Genomic DNA, 20,234 nt, shown 5'->3' on the forward strand with positions numbered 1-20,234 from the left:
AGAGGAGCTTGACTAGAGTTTGGTCTAGAAGAGAATCTTTGTTGTGTCTCCCATAAATACTGGTTTCTAATAACTCTTTCAAAGTGTTTTTAAATGATGCTTTGTTGATGAACACAATTCTAGGATTCATTCCAAGTGTGAAAGAAAATGTGAATGTGATAATTCATGTTCTGGTCATGTTAAATGTGCCATCCAGAATTGTATAGAATAAACACAGATCAGTATATCTTCCAACCATGTCTTTTCTTAATCTCTTTTGCTTGAGGCCTTCATCACAGTATCCCTAGAATATGTGCTCTTTTGATGTTGACTGGACAATGTTAAGTGCTTTCCATATATTGCCATCAGTAGGAAAAATAAGCAATGGACCCAGAACAGACCCATCATGCAAGGGAATTCTGTGCTCTTATGGCATACATTGAGAGAGGCCTAGATGAGTACAGCATTCAAACATTAATTGAAAACAATGAGGAGGATTTGTGGGAAATGCAGAACAACTTCAAAAGACTTCAGAGAAGGTACGCATGCGATAGGCACAGTTACTTCCACAGAAGAGCCCACCTCTTCTGTGCAGGAGGGGCGAGGATAAAGGATACCTGCTGCCACCATGCTGTCTTCAGTTGCTCTAACTCCAGAGACAGCACCATGGTTGGGATACAGACAGACAAGGGCCAGTGCCTGGGCCCACACACACTGCTCAAGCCCAGAGGTCATAGGCAAACTATGCTCCATCAGTAGCCCAGATCCCTGAACTTGTCCTATAGCCAATATGAGTGGGAGTCACCCCAAATCATCATGTTAGCATTATTCTGGTGGTACAATTTGCATAATCCTGTAAAAGAAATATCATACCAGCTAACAGAGTCAATCTGTTTTCTGAGCCATCCTTTTGGAACTGGGACCTAACCATGGGCCATAGAACAACCCCATGCGTCCTGGAGCACCTTAGGTCATCTGGCTGTTTCTGCATGTGAGGAACAGGGGTAGAGGGTTTGAGAGCACCCTGAGGATGAGAAAGGGGAACCTGACACCTGCCCAACTGTGACCCCTCTCCCTGGTTAATCTCAGGCACCAGAGGAGAAGTTAGAAAATTTCAAGATAGACACTTCTGATAACCAGGACCCAGCAGAACCAAGTCTGGGCTCAGGATATTTGCTTCTGTTGCACAGCCAGCCCAGGCATTGGTACAGGACTTAGCTAATTTTCAAAATTGTAAAACAAGACACTAGTCTGGTCTTCTTACCAAGGTCAGAAGGTGTTACTCAGTTCAGTACTGGCTTACTGACAAGTTTCAAAGAAATGATTCCTACCTCACCCTATTGTGAGTATATTCACAATAGGTAAGATAAGTGTTGAGTGGGAGCTGAGTGCATTTACTTCAGAGAAACATGTAATTTCCATTGTCCTGAAAGAAAGGGAAAATAGCCAGGCTCCAGAAGCTGCCATGTAAACACCCCAATGGGAGGCTCCTCACTTCACAGGGGACACTTCACAGTGATAATGACAGTAGTAACAATAGTAATAAGTATAAAATTACAGTTTATTGGACATCTGCTATATTCCAAGAACTGTGCAGAATGTTTTATGCATATGTTATGTTTATCCTACTATAACTCGACAAAGTAGAGAGCACTTCCTTTTGATAATATGAAGAAAATAAGGTTCAAAGAAGTGAGGTGATTTGCCCAAGGTCCCTCAGCTGATGAGTGGCAAAGCCAGACACACATAATTTTATAACCCAGGTTCTTTGTATTACCTCTTACCACCTTATCAGTTAGAAAGTGCCCTCTGAGAATGCAGAAAAATAGCCTGTTTGGGATACAGACTCAAGGTGGTGCCCAAGAGGGGCCTGTGGAAACTAAGACTTCTCCCTGCCGGCCCAAGACCTGGCCAGGGGGCTCTGTCACTCCACTCCCAATCCACCCTTTTCTCTGCCTGAAACACTATTCTTCCTTGAAGTCTGTAAGCTACCCACTCTTCCCAAGCATACCACTGCAATTTTTTTTTCCTAATTACATTTGTACATCAGCATTTCATTCCTCAGTGGGCTAAAATTAGGTGTCCTCCCTTTCTCTAAGGGGCTTACCTGGTGGCTCAGATGGTAAAGCGCCTGCCTGCAATGAGGGAGACCCGGGTTCAATCCCTGGGTCAGGAAGATCCTCTGGAGAAGGTAATGGCAACCCACTCCAGTACACTTACCTGGAAAATTCCATGGATGGAGGAGCCTGGTAGGCTACAGTCCATGGGGTCACAAAGAGTTGGACACGACTGAGCAACTTCTCTTTCTTTTGGGCTTCCCTTGTGGCTCAGCTGGTAAAGAATCTGCCTGCAATACAGAAGACCTGGGTTCTATCCCTGGGTTGGCAAGATCCCCTGGAGAAGGGAAAGGCTACCCACTCCAGTATTCTGGCCTGGACAATTCCATGGACAATCCATGGGGTTGCAAAGAGTCAGACACGACTGAGTGACTTTCACTTTCTTTAAGTAAATAATCATATGAAGCCTCCTAGCAGATGAGCTTTAAGCTCTTGGCTGGCCTTGAATGGACAGTTTTCACTGAAAACCTGAGGGCAGCAACTTTTCTTATGAGGTGCTGTGGAAATGCGGAGATCTGGATGCTAAGTCACTGTGTGACCTTGGTCAAGTTAATGCCTCTTTCTGGGCCTGGGATTTGGGTGGCGTGGAGAGGATAGGGGATTTGGGATGGATAAGATCTAGTTGCAACTTGGTAACCTATTCTCTTTCTCAAACTGAGGTGCAGCAGTAGCATCAAGTTGAACACACTCATCTAGGAATCCCCTGCTGTGTGATCACAGTGTGGTAGGAGAGAAAGAGCACAGGTTTGGGGTCACAAATCTCTGGACTTGAATCCTGACTTTGTACTTCAATCTGTATGTCCTGGGGAAAGTCATTGAATGTCGGCAGACATTTGTGGGCACAGAATGTCATCCTCTGCTCTCCTCTTTTGGCACTTCCCTCACTGAGGCTTCTCCCTTGCCTTTGTTGCTCCTCTGTCAGCTCCACAGCATCAGTTTTGTGCTGTCTTCAGCACTCCGAGCTTATTGAAACTGATGAATTATGACTCTCTCCATCCCCAGACCCTTCATCCTGGCTCCCCAGCTGCTCATTGCCACCAAGCCATGCCTTGAGAATCAGAATGGTAGGTTGCTGGTAGTGATCATGGATGAGGCAGAAGATTGGCAGAGACTGTCACTGAAGCCAGACTGAAGCCCAAGTATCAGGCCACACAGAAAGCCTAGTGTGGTCACCCAGACCCCAACCTGCTCCCTGGAGGGGCTCTGGAACACGTCTCAGTGTTCTATGCATGAGTTCAGAACAATGGTGCCCACATGCCAATTATATCTGATAATATGAGACACTTATCACCACCACTCCACCTTACAGCTACCAACTCCTCACCGACCTGGCCAGACACCCGAAGTGGTTCTCTTCTCAGCTGAGTGCTTCCTCTTTCAACGAACCTTTGTTCACTTATCTACTCAGTCTCCCATTTATCAGACACTCATCCATTTATTTAAATTGGCAGAGCTACTGGAATGATTGGAGAAGGCAATGGCACCCCACTCCAGTACTCTTGCCTGGAAAATCCCATGGGTGGACGAGCCTGGTAGGCTGCAGACCCATGGGGTTGCTAGGAGTCGGACACGACTGAGCGACTTCACTTTCACTTTTCCCTTTCATGCACTGGAAAAGGAAATGGCAACCCACTCCAGTGTTCTTGCCTGGAGAATCCCAGGGACAGCGGAGCCTGGTGGGCTGCCATCTATGGGGTCGCACAGAGTCAGACACAACTGAAGCGACTTAGCAGCAGCAGCAGCAACTGGAATGATAATGTTACCCACACTTCAAATCAGCCCCAACAAGGTTCTTCCTTGCCAGTGTTGATCCAGTCGATAGAATGAGACCAGGTTCTGTTCAGATGGAAAATTTCATTCTTTGACCAAAGAGGGGAGAGGTGTGAGCTTGCATTCTAGAGCACAGGCTCTCTGCTCTCCCAGACAGGCTCTGAGATAGGCCCTGGTGGGGGCAGCTTTACTGGGTTCTCTTCAGGGGGAAGGATGAAGTTCTAGAGGGTTGGGCATAGATGTGTTGCTCACGCTCCAGATCTGGTGCCAGGGCAGTGCCTCTGCACATGGACCACCCTCACTGCACTACCTTGAGCTACAGTGTCCCATGTAGCACTTCTGCACAGACCCTGCCACCTGAGGTGTCTGCACAGCCCTTTACAACTGGGAACTCTGGTCTGAAGGGCTAGGTGCATGGCCTCTGAACTCAACACCTTGTGAGCTAGACTAAGCACAAAGGAGAAGGGAAAAAAGTGAGTTTATTTTATGAGATTCTATTTTTATTTTCCAAGAATTGTTAATGGGCTTTGCAGGTGGCAATAATTCATAGCTTTTCTGTCATCTCTCACAATGCTAGGGACTTCACATAGATGTTCACTGTGGTTAGGAGTGTTAGGTTCTGCAGTCAAAATGCCTGTAACCAAATCCTGAATCTTCTACTTATAACTGTGACCTAAAGTCAAATCCTTAACATTTTTGGACTTTCTTTTCCTCATCTGAAAAATAGGGACACAAATATTACCTATGGGATAATAGGTATTTATATAACAAATGAACTAGCATATTAAAAATGCTTAGAACTGGACCTGATACATAGAAAATAATAGAAATTAGCTATTATGACTAAAGCATACAGCAGTCATATATACTAGTATTACCTGCATTGGGGGTTATAGAAACTGGGGTGAGCAAAGTTGGAAAATCATCCAGGATTGAAGAACTAAGTGGTAGAGTTGTAATTCAAAACTACAGCAGTCTTATCTGTGATCTCTAATTTACTTGACAGAGGAATTGGGAGGGGTGACAAGGATGGGAGAGAGGATCAACGAAGACAAGACAAATAAATGCTCAGTTCAGTTGCTCAGTCATATCCAACTCTTTGCGACCCCAGGAAAAACAGCACACCAGGCTTCCCTGTCCATCACCAACTCCCGGAGTTCACCCAAACTCATGTCATTGAGTCAGTGATGCCATCCAACCATCTCATCCTCTGTCATCCCCTTCTCCTCCTGCCCTCAATCTTTCCCAGCATCAGGGTCTTTTCAAATGAGTCAGCTCTTCACATCAGGTGACCAAAGTATTGGAGTTTCAGCTTCAACATCAGTCCTTCCAATGAACACCCAAGACTGATCTCCTTTAGGATGGACTGGTTGGATCTCCTTGCAGTCCAAGGGACTCTCAAGAGTCTTCTCCAACACCACAGTTCAAAAGCATCAATGTTTCAGCACTCAGCTCTCTTTATAGTCCAACTCTCATATCCATACATGACTACTGGAAAAACAATAGCCTTGACTATATAGACCTTTGTTGGCAAAGTAACGTCACTGCTTTTTAATATCCTCTCTAGGTTGGTCATAACTTTCCTTCCAAGGAGTAAGCGTCTTTTAATTTCATGGCTGCAGTCACCATCTACAGTGATTTTGGAGTCCAGAAAAATAAAGTTTGTCACTGTTTCTCCATCTATTTGCCATGAAGTGATGGGACCAGATGCCATGATCTTAGTTTTCTGAATGTTGAGCTTTAAGCCAACTTTCTCACTCTCCTCTTTCACTTTCATCAAGAGGCTCTTTAGTTCTACTTCACTTTCTGCCATAAGGATGGTGTCATCCGCATATCTGAGGTTACTGATATTTCTCCCAGACATCTTGATTCTAGCTTGTGCTTCATCCAGTCCAGCGTTTCTCATGATGTACTCTTCATATAAGTTGAATAAGCAGACTGACAATATACAGCCTTGACTTACTCCTTTTCCTATTTGGAACCAGTCTGTTATTCCATGTCCAGTTGCTTCCTGACCTGCATACAGGTTTATCAAGAGACAGACAGGCGGTCTGGTATTCCCATCTCTTTCAGAATTTTCCACAGTTTATTTTGATCCACACAGTCAAAGGCTTTGGCATAGTCAATAAAGCAGAAATAGATGTTTTTCTGGAACTCTCTTGCTTTTTCGATGATCCATCAGATGTTGGCAAGTTGGTCTCTGGTTCCTCTGCCTTTTCTAAAACCAGCTTGAACATCTGGAAGTTCACGGTTCACGTATTGCTGAAGCCTGGCTTGGAGAATTTTGAGCATTACTTTACTAGCGCGTGAGATGAGTGCAATTGTGTGGTAGTTTGAGCATTCTTTGGCATTGCCTTTCTTTGGGATTGGAATGAAAACTGACCTTTTCCAGTCCTGTAGCCACTGCTAAGTTTTCCAAATTTGCTGGCATATTGAGTGCAGCACTTTCACAGCATCATCTTTGAGGATTTGAAATAGCTCAACTGGAACTCCATCACCTCCACTAGCTTTGTTTGTAGTGATGCTTTCTAAGGCCCACTTGACTTCACATTCCAGGATGTCTGGCTCTAGGTGAGTGATCACACCATCATGATTATCTGGGTCGTGAAGATCTTTTTTGTACAGTTCTTCTGTGTATTCTTGCCACCTCCTCTTAATATCCTCTGCTTCTGTTAGGTCCATACCATTTCTGTCCTTTATTGAGCCTATCTTTGCATTAAATGTTCCCTTGGTATTCTAATTTTCTTGAAGAGATCTCTCGTCTTACCCATTCTATTGTTTTCCTCTATTTCTTTGCATTGATCACTGAGGAAGACTTTCTTATCCCCCCTTGCTATTCTTTGGAACTCTGCATTCAAATGGGTATATCTTTCCTTTTCTCCTTTGCTTTTCGCTTCTCTTCTTTTCACAGCTATTTGTAAGGCCTCCTCAGACATCCATTTTGTTTTTTTGCATTTCTTTTTCTTGGGGATGGTCTTGCTTCCCTGTCTCCTGTACAATATCACAAACCTCCATTCATATTTCATCAAGCACTCTATCATATCTAGTCCCTTAAATCTATTTCTCATTTCCACTGTATAATCATAAGGGATTTGATTTAGGTCATACCTGAATGGTCTAGTGGTTTTCCCCACTTTCTTCAATTTAAGTCTGAATTTGGCAATAAGGCCTGAGCAGAAAAAAAAAAAAATGTCAGATGGTGTCTTAGATATTTCCTGCCCTTACCTTCTAACTATATTCGTGAACTTCTGAAGCAACATTTTTCACCCTATGACAGGTAAGATTCCCTACCTAGAACACCATTTATGCCTGCTCCTGGATGAAAATGAATTAACCCTATCCTGTCTTTCTTGGCTTAGCTCATACCCTCTTTGTCACATCTTCTGTTCAGCCATTAAATGCTCTCTGTAACTTCTCAGAGAGAAGTATCTTGTTCTGTCAACACCATCACCACCAGCCCCACTGCCTGTGCTCTCAATGTTATTTCAGCCTAGAATTCTCTCTCTGTCTCACTGCCTAAGTCTCTTACTCTTCTTTCAGGGCCTAACCAAAGTGTCTTTCTCTCTGTGATGTCTTCTACTGGCTGAATTAGTTATTTCATGCTCTGCGTGCCCCATTCAGTAACAGAACTCCTTTCTTACTGCATTTATCACCAAGTTATCAGTGTCTATGCCTAGGTTTCTCTCAGCTTAGTTCTTGAAGTCAAAGATTGTGTCTCATTCATATCAGAGTTTCTAGCACCCATCATAGATCTGAGGGATCAGCAGGTATGTGTAGGTTAGATAAACTGAAGAAAATTGCACTGAAGTGAGCTGGGTCTTTGAACATGACTATTAGGTATAAGTGAAAGAGGATAAGAGCTCAGTGCTCATTAAACTCAGTGCTAGATCCAGGCTGCTTTTAAAGGCAGGCCTTAGGACCTATCCTCCCTCCCTCCCTCTCTTCCTTCCTCCCTCCCTCTTTACCCACCTACCTATTTCCCACCTTCCTTATTCTCTTTCTTCTTATGCACGCATGCTAAGTGGCCTCAGTTATATCTGACTCTTTGCAACTCTATGGACTGTAGTACAGCAGGCTCCTCTGTCCACAGGATTCTCCAGGCAGGAATATTGAGTGGGTTAACATGCCCTCTTCCAGGGGATCTTCCCCACCCAGAGATCAAACCTTATGTCTCCTGCATTGGCAGATAGGTTCTTTACCACTAGTAACACCTGGAAAGCCCTCTCTTCCTTCTAGAAATGATTAAATATCTTTTTGTGTTTGTGTTTGGTGCTAGATTATAGACAAGTAAGCACTGCTGCTTACTTTGTATTACCCCTTCATGAGGTTTCCTTGATGGGTTCCTTGGGAGTACCCAAAATCTCCCTACCTCCCAAGCCCTCTAACATAGCCCCTCAAGACCCTCTCCCTCCTGCTGTCTTTTACAGAATTCTTATACAGCACTTGTATCCATTGATAGTCATCATCAGCCAACAACACATTGGATCAAACCTTTTTTCCAATCTTTTTCCTGTGGGTTCCAGAATAAGCAGATTGACAGTGTTCAGAACATATTTATACCATTGCCTTTGCCATGATTCGCCTTGCTGATGGAGAGGCTAAGAGAGGATGTAGTTTATTGCTTACAGGTAGAAAAACCAGAGCTCAGAGAACTTGTGAGACCCAGTTTCTGTTTAGATCTATGCATGGGCCCACTAAAATGCATTTAGCTGTGGATGACCTAGCTTTTTCATTGTCAGACTCATTTTCAAGAGGATTAAGGCTATTTTGCACTAGAGAACCAGCTCAGTCTGGGTTGGCAAATGGCAAGTGGAGATAAAATGGTGAGAGAGTTGCTGCTGAGAAAATGACATGTTCATGATTGTGTCCCAAAGAGCAGTAATTCCAGTAATTGCTGACTTCTACTTTTTTATTTTTGTTTTTCCACTTCACTCCCCATGTGTTAATGTATGTAGATGGTTAGGACTGACTCCTTCCTGAGAAGATCTGTGAGTTGCTGTTTTCCTTTCATATGTAAGGCTTCTGGGTCAGACCTAAGGATACCCTAGGAAATTTAATCCATCCATCATATTATCAAGTCCTCCCTGAATATCTACTCCATGCCAAGCCTTGTCTGGACACTGAGAATTAATAAAACGCTTGGTACGATCCCTGCCTTTGTGAAGTTCACAGTCCAATGATGGAGACAGACATAATTGTGTCAAACACAACCAATACAGAGAAGATACAGTTGCACCAAATTCAAGATACAATTTCATGTTACAAAGTTGTGCCAAGGGACATGAAAGACAAAGGAACCACTTTTCATGGAGTATCAAGAAAGTTCTTCCAGCTGTGGCAAGCCATGCTTTGGATCTTGAAAAGTTCATAAAGGGGTGTTGCCTGGGTATTCAGGAGCAGGAAGGGCATTCCAACCCAAAGCAGCAACATATGCCTAGAACTAACAGTTTAATGTGTTTCAGAAACAACAAACAACAAGTTCAGTATGACTCCTCCTTAAACAAATGCATGGTCTTAGGGAGAGGTAAGTCTAGGTAAGTGTTGGGAGGTGTGGGTAGGCATATATCACAGACTACTACTTTGATAGCTTGTTCATAGGGCAGTGGAAGGTCTCAGGAGAGAAGTGACTTACCCAGTTAATGCATATCCTTGTCTGTTAGGAACAGAGTAGAATGAACCCTTGTAAAGGGATTGGAAGATCTGGGTTTTGCCCCTTTCCCATTCCCTTTAGATTGAGTACACATGTTCCAGGTCTTATAATATCTTCAAACCTGTTTATTCACTTCTAAAATAGAAATATCTGACCTGGCCATCCTATAAGGTTATTTTGAAAAGAAAATGAAGACATGGGCATGAAGCTAATTAGTGAATTATAAAAAAAGTCATTATTTTATTTATAGTATCTTTTTTAGTGCCATATTAAGTTTATATTCTCAATAGGCATTTTAATATCCTTCAAATAATAGAGTAGTATCTTCACTAAAAAGTTTTAGAATTACTTTTCCAGGGTATTATTTAGAACTATATTTAATACTATTATAAACATACTGTGAGGGTAAAAGAAGGGACAAATATTTATTGAGCACTTACATAACAAGTACTATGCTAAATTCTTTGTTGTTGTTGTAGTTCAGGTATTCAATTGTGTCTGACTCTTTGTGACCTCATGGACTTCAGAATACCAGGCTCCTCTCCTCCACTGTCTCCTGGAGTTTGCTCAGATTCATGTCTATTGAGTCAATGATGCTATCTAAGCATCCCATCTTCTGCCACCTGCTTCTCCTTTTGCCTTCAATCTTTCCCAGCATCAGGGTCTTTTTCAATGAGTCAGCTCTTCACTTCAGGTGGCCAAAGTATTGGAGCTTCAGCATCAGCCTTTACAATGAGTATTCAGGTTTGATTTCCTTTAGGATTGACCAGTTAGATCTTGCAGTCCAAGGGATCCTCAAGAGTCTTCTCCAACACAATTCGAAAGCATCAGTTCTTCAGTGTTCAGACTTCTTGACGCTACATTTCTTTACTCACATTTAAGTTAGCCTCTCAGTATTCCCATGAGAGTGGGGATTATTATTCCATTTTATAGATGAGGAAACTAAGGCTCAAAGAGTTATAATAACTTATCAAAATTTAGTCAACTTGTGAATGGCAGAGCCAGGATTATAACCCAAATATGCATTATCCTAAGTCTTGCATTCTTCTCTATACATTGGGCTTGTTGGAGAAAGAGGACAGTGAGACAAAAGAGACCAGAAATGGGAATAGATATAGTAGTAGTGCAGTGTTAGTCACTTAGTAGTGTCCCACTCTTTGTGACTTCATGGACTGTAGTCCACCAGCCTCCTCTTTCCGTGGAATTCTCCAGGCAAGAATACTGGAGTGGGTTGCCATTCCCTTCTCCAGGGGATCTTCCCAACCCAGGAATGAAACCCGTGTCTCCTACATTGCAGGCAGGTTATTTACTGTCTGAGCCACCAGGGAAGCCCAAATATAATGTAAGTGCTATGTAAACAGTTGAGGATGAGTTGAAGATAGGTTCCCTGGGGGCACCCAAAATCTCCCTACCTCCCAAGCTCCCTAACATAGCCCCTCAAGGCCCTCCCCCGCCCCCATCTTTTGCAGAGTTCTAATAGAGCCCTGGTATCCACAATGAGAGTCATCATCAGCCAACAACACACTGGATCAGACCTTTTGTCCAATCTTTTTTCTGTGGGTTCCAGAATAAGCAGGTTGACAGTGTTCAGAACATATTCATACCATTGCCTTTTTTGATTCTTGGAATTTCATGTAATTTTGTTGTCAAATATTTTCCATCCTTTGGTTGAATCCATGGATATGTAGATATGAAAGGCTGACTGTATTTTCTTCTCTCTAAATATCAAAATCCTAGCAAATATAGAATACCATATAGAGTTTGTAAATTTACAGGTTATTTTTTTTTTTGTTTGATTTTGCTTTAATAGATATACAGATTGCAATAGACATGGGATTCATTTGAGAGAGTGAGGAGCTCATCCCAGCTAGGGAAGAGAAGGTGGATTTAGGATCACTGAAAACTTTTAGCCAAAGAATTTTGAGAGACATGCCACAGTTTTTTGTTTGTTTTGTTTTGTTTGTTTGTTTGCTCTTGACTTACAGGCATGAGTGATAGGACGTTGTTAAATAGAGGAGATCTAAGTAAGACTGTTTCGAAGGGAAAATTAGGTCAAATGAAGAAAACTTTAGAGAAAAGCAAGACTTCCCAGTTGGTGCAATGCAAAGAATACACCTGCCACTGCAGGAGATGCAAGAGATATGCGTTCATTCCCTGGGTTAGGAAGATCCTCTGGAGTAGGAAATGGCAACCCATTCCAGTGTTCTTGCCTGGAAAATTTCATGGACAGAGGAGCCTGGTGGGCTACAATCCATGTGGTCACAAAGAATCAGACATGACTGAACGATTGAGCATGCACACAATGACACAATGTTTTTCTTCCTTTTTTTGTCATCTCAGTTTCTATAAAGATAAGCCGCATGTTTTCTCCTCTTAGGTACTCCAGAATATCCTGGTATTCTCATTTTGTGTTTGTTGATTCTTGCTTTAGACATATTTCTAATTAGCCTGATTGCTGACTTCACAATCTACGGTAAAACATAAGAAGGGGCCACCATAGCAAGTAGATTAATTTCCACATAAACCACAGCCAGTTGTTGGACAGCAAAATGGGAAGCAAAAACAAGTCAAGCTCCATAAGAATTTGGACCTTTACTCTTATTATTGGTCTCCCAAATGTCAAGAAAAGTGCCTGAAATGTGGCAGTGATATAATTCTGATTAAAAAATAATAGCATAGAGCTATTAACTGGCAGATACCTGAATTATACCTAGACTGGTTCCAGAGTTCTTGCTTGGTAAGTATTTGTTGAATTAAGGAATAAATGAATGAATGAATGAAGTGTATTTCTTCTCAGTCTCCAATTCATTTGATTTCATCATTGAATGGTATTTGTACTTAGGAAGAAATGCAATTTACATTGTACTTGTTAAGTTAAACTGAATATAACTGAATCTAAGTGGAGTGAACTGTGGTGTTGGAGGACTCTTGAGAGTCCCTGGAACTGAAAGAGCATCAAACCATGACTGGAAATCAGTCCTGAATATTCATTGGAAGGATGGATGCTGAAACTGAAACTCTAATACTTTGGCCACCTGATGCGAAGAACTTGACTCAATGGAAAAGACCCTGAGGTTGGGAAAGATTGAAGGCAGGAGGAGAAGGGGACAACAGAGAATGAGATGGCTGGATGGCATCACTGACTCAATAAACATGTGTTTGAGCAAGCTCCGGGAGTTGGTGATGGACAGGGAAGCCTGGCGTGCTGTAGTCCATAGGGTCGCAAAGAGTCAGACACCATTGAGCGACTGAACTGAACTGAACTGAACTGAAGTGAAATTTATAAATCCCTTCTTGTTTAATAGCAGTAAATGTTACTATGCATCCCTGTTGTGTTTAAATATAAACTCCTTTAAAACTCTGTTTCTTCTTCGTTGTATATCTCTGTAATTATTAATAAATCAGTTTCTTAATTCTCAGAAATGGCACCCACCTTTTAAAGCCCCAGGAAGGAGCACAATATTTATTATGAGTTTTACAGGGTGGCAATTTTTGCTCAGGCACAATCCCATTGCATCTGTAGCACTTGCCAGAGTTGTGCCAGTCACATGGTTCCAAAAACTACTAAAGAAAGAGGACTAAATTTTAAGCCTGATAACAAAAGGGAAAAAATCTGAATACATGTCATATCACCCTGACAACACCTGCAAAACTCTGTTTTGATTGCACTGCTTGCAGGTCAGTGGACACATCTAAGAAGTCCTTGTCTCCTGTAGTTTGATAATCACTAGCAGTTAGGTTTTGTCAAATGCTTTGCCAGCTGGCTTTGTTCCTCACCTGTAAAGTCTCTGAAGCCTTGACAGCTTTTTTAGATGGCAAAATATTTCCTCTCAAAAATCTGTGCAAGTTGGAGGACGTATTCTTCTGTGTTGGCCTGTCCCAGTGCAGTGAGTACAGTTGTGGATGCCCTATATTAGAATCATGCTGCTTTCCTGGGCACTTGAGAGAAGGACACTGAAATGAATATGAAGGAGCCAGAGATGTTGAGTGTGAATAAAAACTGGCTTCTGAATTTGCTAGCTCTGTAACCTCGGGAAAATCTACATATCAGAGATACTCTGGGCCTCCATTTCCCCACCTATGATTTGTAATTATACTATTGTTGTGAGAGTAAATAGAAAAAAATATGGGAAAGTAACACATGAGTTATAAAGTTCTACCTATTATTATTTTATTATTATTAAAATATCTTGTGGAACCAAACATTAAGTTGAAAAATAGTATATTATAAAAACTGTTACATTGCTAGGCCATAAAACAAGCCTTGGTAAATTTAAGAAAATTGAAATCACATCAAGCATCTTTTCTGACCACATTGCTATGAGACTAGAAATCAGCTGTAAGAAAAAATCTGCAAAGAACACAAACACATGTGGAGGTTAAACAGTATACAACTAATAAGCAATGGATCACTGCAGAAATCAAAGAGGAAGTAGAAAAATACCTGGAGATAAATGAAAATGAAAACACAATGATCCAGAATCGATGGGACACAGCAAAAGCAGTTCTAAGAAGGAAGTTCATAGTGATACAAGCTGACCTCAGGAAACAAGAAAACTTTCAAATAAACAACCTAACCTTACACCTAAAGGAGCTAGAAAAAGAAGAAACAAAATTCAAATTTAGTAGAAGGAAAGAAATCATAAAGTTCAGAGCAATAACAGCAACAACAACAAAAACAAAAAAATCAATGAAACTACTAGCTGTTTCTTTGAAATGATAAGCAAAATTGATAAACCTGTAACCAGGCTCATCAAAAAAAAAAAGAGGGCCCAAATCAATAAAATTAGAAATTTTAAAGGAGAAATTACAACTAACTGCACAGAAATACAGAAGTGTAAGACACTACTACGAGCAACTATATGCCAATAAAACAACAAAGAAGAAATGGACAAATTCCTAGAAATGTGAAATCTCCCAAGACTGAAACAGGAAGAAATAGAAAATCTGAACAGGTCAATTACCAGTAACGAAATTGAATCATTAATTAAAAAAAAAAAAACAACTAACAAAGAGAAGTCTAAGACTAGATGTCTTCACAGATGAATTACCCCAAACATTTAGAAAAGAGTTGACACTTACCTTCCTCAAACTGCTGTAAAAAGAATTGCAAAGGAAGGAATGCTCTGAACACATTCTGTGAGGCCAGTATTATCCTTATACCAAAACCAGACAAAGATATCAAAAGAAAAAGAAAATTACAGGCCAATATCACTGATAAACATAGATGACAAAAATCTTCAACAAAATACTAGCAAACCAAATCCAACAATATGTCAAAAGGATCATTCACCATGAACAAGTGGGATTTATCCCAGTAATGCAATGATTTTTTAAAATATCTGTAAATCAATCAGTGTGACAGAACACATTAACAAATTGAAGGATAGAAAGGATCATCTCACTAGATGCAGTGAGTCAAAAATCTTTTGACAAAAGTCAATAACTATGTATGATAAAAATTCATCAGAAAGTAGGCATAGAGGGAACATACCTCAACACAATACCATATATGAGAAGCCCACAGCTAATGCAGATGGCAAACAGGCATGTGTTGAAAAGGTGCTCAACACTGTTAGTCATCAGAGAAATGCAAATTAAAACTGCAATGATATATCACCTCACATCTGTCAGAATGGCTATCATGAAAAAGAACATAAATAACAAATGTTGGTAAAGATGTGGAGAAAAGGGAAGCCTCCTCCACTGTTTGTTGTAATGTAAACTTGTACAGCTCCTGTGGTAAATATTAAGGAGGTTTCTCAAAAAAATCAAGAATAGAGCTACCATATGACCCCAAAATTCCACTTCTGGACATATATCTGAAAAAATCAAAGACACTAATTTGAAAAGATACATGCATCCCAATGTTCATGGCAACATTATTCACAACTGCCAAGGTATGGAAGCCACCTATACATCCATCAACAGATGAATAGAGAGAAATCTACTCTATCATAAAGAATGAAATTTTACCATTTGCAACAACATGAATGGACTGGGAAAATATTATGCTAAATGAAATGTATCAGACAGAAAAAGACAAATACTGTGTGATACCACTTACATGTGAAATCTAAAAAATAAACTAGTGAATATAACAAAAAGAAAACTGATTCACAGATATAAAGAAAAAAACTGGTGGCTACTAGTAGGGAGTAAGACGTGGGTGCAGAAGGGCAAAATAGCAGTAGGGGATTAAGAAGTAAAAACTACTATATTAAAAAAAACAACAACAAAAAAAACCTGTTAGCATCAGAAGGCCTGAGTCCAAATTTCAGTTATGCTACTTGATAGCTAGGTGACTTTGTTATTCATGTACCCTTCTGAGTTTCAACTTTCTAATCTATAAAATTGGAATTCATTAATTACTTCAGGAAACAGATACTAAGCCTCAGTGTTGTTCATGGGACCTGGTCATATGTGGAGATAAAAAAGATAGGTTCTTAAATATCGTTAGGAAGACAATAAGTAAAAACAAACAGAATCATAACTTATAACCAAGGGTCATTGCTCTGTTGAGAAGTGAATCTAACCCAGCCTGATGCATTACTGTTTATTTCCAAATGGGATTTGAAGCAGCAAGCAGTAGAAATGTCTAATGTTAATGTCTAATGTTTGATTAAAAGAGACCCTTGCCAAAACCCTTTCACCACAGTCTCATTTGATCATCATTGTAATCACACAAGACAGGAAGAACAGTACCATTGTTACCTTCACATTCATCCACGCATCTATTCTTTTACCACATTTATTGAGGGCCAATTATTGCACATAAGGTGCCGTAATTGCTATCCAACTGTAAATATTTGTCATTTTTTCACATGCTTTTCACTCAAAACATCTGAAAAGATCCTTATTGGATGTCCCTTTGCAATGCATGAAGAGGGAAAGACCCTTGGATTTAAAGATGAGCAGCCTAGGGTTAAATTCCTGCTCTACTGGGATAGACAGGATCTCTGGCTTACTTGTAGAACTGGAACATAGCAGACTCTCAATAAATAGTAAAAGAGTGGGTGAATAAATGGATGAATGAATGATGACATTTCACAATTTTGAGTTTCAATTTGCTCACTTTTAAAATGGAAATAAAAACTCCTGGATCCCAAAAGTGGTTGTGAGATTTGCATAAATTATTGTACTTAAAAATGTTTCTGTAAATGGCAAACAGACAGATATAACTGTGACTGCACTCCATTCTCCTTTTACCCAGCATAGATAATCATGCTGCTGCTGCTGCTAAGTTGCTTCACTTGTATCTGACTCTTTGTGACCCTATAGACCATAGCCCACCAGGCTCCTTTGTCCATGGGATTCTCCAGGCAAGAATACTGGAGTGGGTTGCCATTCCCTCCTCCAGGAGATCTTCCTGACCCAATGATTGAACCCACATCTCTTATGTCTCCTGCATTGACAGGCATGTTCTTTACCACTAGCACCACCTGGGAAGCCCATAGGTAACCATAGTTCCTCCTTAGAAATTACCTTCTCTGGAATAATTTACCTGAGTATATTTTAGACACCTTTTGTTTGGGAAGATTAATCTGGTTGCTATGTCGATAATAGACTTGTTCAGTCTCTAAGTCGTGTCCAACTCTTTTCGACCCCATGGACTGCAGCATGCCAGGCTTCCCAGTCCTTCACTGTCCCCTGGAGTTTGCCCAGACTCATGTCTATTGACTAGGTGATGCCATCCAACCATCTCATCCTCTGTCATCCCCTTCTCTTCATGCCTTCAATCTTTCCCAGTATCAGGGTCTTTTTGAATGAGTCAGCTCTTTGAATCATCTTGCCAAAATATTGGAGCTTCAGCATCAGTTCTTCCAGTGAATATTCAGGGTTGATTTCCTTCCGGATTGATTGGTTTGATATCCTTGCTGTTCGAGGAACTCTCAAGAGTCTTCTCCAGCACCACAATTTGAAAGCATCAATTCTTTGACTCTCAGCCTTCTTTATGATCCAACTCTCACATCTGTACATGACTACTAGGAAAACCATAGCTTTGACTATAGATTATGCTTTGATAATATATGAGGATGAAGCTACAAATAAGAAAACCATTTCAGAAGCTATTTCTGCTATCTAGGTGAGAAATGGCAGTGACTTGAACCAGAGTGGTAGCAGTAGATTGACTGTTTATGGGATATATTTTTAAAGTAAGCCCAGTAGTATTTCTTAAAGAGTTGAACATCTTGTAAAAGATAGAGAGGAGTCAAAGATTGTTCAGGATTTTTGCTCTGAACGTAAAGAGGATGGAGTTTCCACCAATTGAAATGGTAATGACTGTACCTAGGGTAGGTTTGTGGAGGCAAGATTAAAAATTCAATTTGGGGTGTGTTAAATTGAGGTATTAGAATCCAAATAGAATTGTTGAAAAGGCAATTAATTGGTCATATGTAGATAGATAGAGAGGCAATTGGTCATAATCTGTAGATAGAGAGGCACGTTTTAGCTATAGATACAAATATGATCAGCAGTGCCACAGGAGGATTTAGTGAGAGGAGGACAGCCATTGCCTTTGACAACTGGATCACAGGTGATGTTTTCAGAGTCATTTCAGTAATGGGATACGGAATGAAGTCAGACTGTAATATGTTAAGAAATAAACATCAAAGAAATAGCAATAGTTAATGTGGATTACTCTTTTTAAGTATTGAGTCGACCAAAAAGTCCATTTGGGTTTTTCCATAAACATTTATGGAAAAACTGGAATGAACTTTTTGGCCAACTCAATATTTTGATGGTGGAGGGAAAGAGCAAGAAGCAGGAGTTCAGGGAAGATAACTGATATTTTAATTAGACTATAATTTGGGGCCCATGCTTGATTTAATACCTCTTAACACACTTTTCTTCATTAGCTTCTTCAAAATCTGTTTCTAATTGTTCCTTCTCTAGTTTTCCCTCTGCATACTACTTAAAGGTTCTGAATGCAGTATTCTTTTCTTTGGACTTGATGCACCCACCTGAACAGAGAAAGGTATAAAAGCCTAGCCTTGCCTTCAAGACTCTCCATGATCTGGCTCTGGAATGTTAATGTAAATTTCTTCCTCCCACACTTTCTCCACTGTACAACTTAAGCTCTTTCCACTCTGGATTGTTTTTTTAGTTTCTGGAACTCTTCACTTTCAGGCTTCCATACCTTTAGGTCTGTTCCTAAATTTGCCTAGAACCCCCACCTGCTCTTTCTTCATGTATGTAAATCTTCTTTTTTTATTCAAGACTCTTCTCAAATGCCATTTCTTCCAGGTAGCAACAAAACTCCCTCCCCTCACCTGTAGGAATTAGAACACAATTTCCTATTTTTGTTGTAGTGATTACTTTCAACTTGTCCAAAAATGGTGCACATTATTGTATCATAATAAACTATTTTACAGGTATTGATATAAATGTCCAGGGTGTTGAATGATCTGTTTCTGAAGTTTTGAGATTCTTTAATTCTTTTAATGCCAAGTGCTGTAAAGATCCCAAACCCACTGACATCATCTGCCCACCCACTCACTATGTCATTTAGCTCACTTCTTATACTGCTACTCTGTGCCCTTTAGAACCACTCCACTGGACTAAGGATGAAAGAGCTGAATTTTAGGTCTCAATTTATTGGAAGATCCTACATCAGTACTGTGAGTGCTAAGCTGGATATCAGTTATTTTATATGAAATGAAGATCGCAGTTTCTATTGTAGAAGAGAGTATTACAATCATACCCTCGGAAACCAGTAATTGCCCAGACTATTTAAATGTCACCCCTTCAGGGAGTCTTCCTGGTGTTCCCATCCAGCATTCCCCACATTTGTGTCTCAGTATCATTTTGTATAAAGTTCGATCATTGTATTTATCATCTAGTATCACTCATTCTCTACCATACACTTAATATCAGAAATAGTTTAGTGTCATGTTAATAGCATGGGATTTAGGTTCATGTAGAACTAGGTTCAAATTCTTGCTGTGCTATTTTTTAACTTTGTGACCTTGAATAAAATTATGTAATGCCTCTGATTATTAGTATCATGATTTATAAAATGGGGACTTCATTTGGAAAAGATGAAATGGTAAATATAAAACATCTGTTTGACTACTGGATACATATTGAATTAATCAGCAAATATCTGTCAATTTGACTTCATTGAACTGGTTCAGTTCGTAAAGCATTCTCTCTGCATTCTAATGCCATAAACTATTGGGGGGACAAAATTAGATCATTAATTTCATTTTTATTAAGTGAAAAGGACTGCAGTTTTAACCTACTGTGAACCTCAGTACTAGACTGATTATCTGAAAGACTAGCATAGTTTTGTATTTAAATAGAACAAATTGAATTACGGCTTAAACAGCAGTAGAAATTCCCACAGAGTAGTATTTTTCAACATAAACCATTATCCCTGCCAGCCATATGTATAGATGTGGCACAGCTTATGTATTTATTTATTTTTTTCATTAAAAACAAAATGATTAATTTCACAAGTTAATTTATTGTATTCGCCACAGGAGCCAAGTTCAAATTAAATAGTCTAGTGCTTATAGATATTAAAGACTGGCTTACTGAAAGGAGTCTGTAATTTTGGTGCTGTTTTCTTAATCAGAGCCTGTAGTTGTTATTTTCTAGCAAGAAATCTGAAAGGGTTTTACAATACCATTTTTCCTGATGTGTTATTTGTGAAGATTTTAGATTGGTCACTGGTTACTTTCAGAAACCAAATTCTATAATATAATGTCTGTTAA

The 20,234-nt window shown here is 40.1% G+C and overlaps 1 protein-coding gene and 1 long non-coding RNA gene across 11 annotated transcripts in view; one reads left to right on the plus strand and one right to left on the minus strand.

The window, feature by feature from the left end:
• The window catches only part of LOC145504410 (uncharacterized), a 90,950-nt gene extending 80,952 nt beyond the window's left edge, over positions 1–9,998 (minus strand). Inside the window, exons 1-3 of the long non-coding RNA XR_014052191.1 lie at positions 9,957–9,998; positions 6,975–7,035; positions 2,200–2,326 (exon numbers count right to left, since the gene is read on the minus strand). This is a non-coding gene — a long non-coding RNA (uncharacterized LOC145504410). The remainder of the gene's footprint in view (positions 1–2,199; positions 2,327–6,974; positions 7,036–9,956) is intronic.
• Positions 1–20,234, plus strand: part of LOC145504408 (BEN domain-containing protein 5) — a 1,377,102-nt gene that overhangs the window by 718,907 nt on the left and 637,961 nt on the right. The gene's annotated exons all lie outside the window — the stretch shown is intronic.

This window comes from Giraffa tippelskirchi, chromosome 5 (assembly GCF_054371585.1).
Source record: "Giraffa tippelskirchi isolate mGirTip1 chromosome 5, T2T-mGirTip1v1.2.pri, whole genome shotgun sequence".
NCBI lineage: Eukaryota > Metazoa > Chordata > Mammalia > Artiodactyla > Giraffidae > Giraffa > Giraffa tippelskirchi.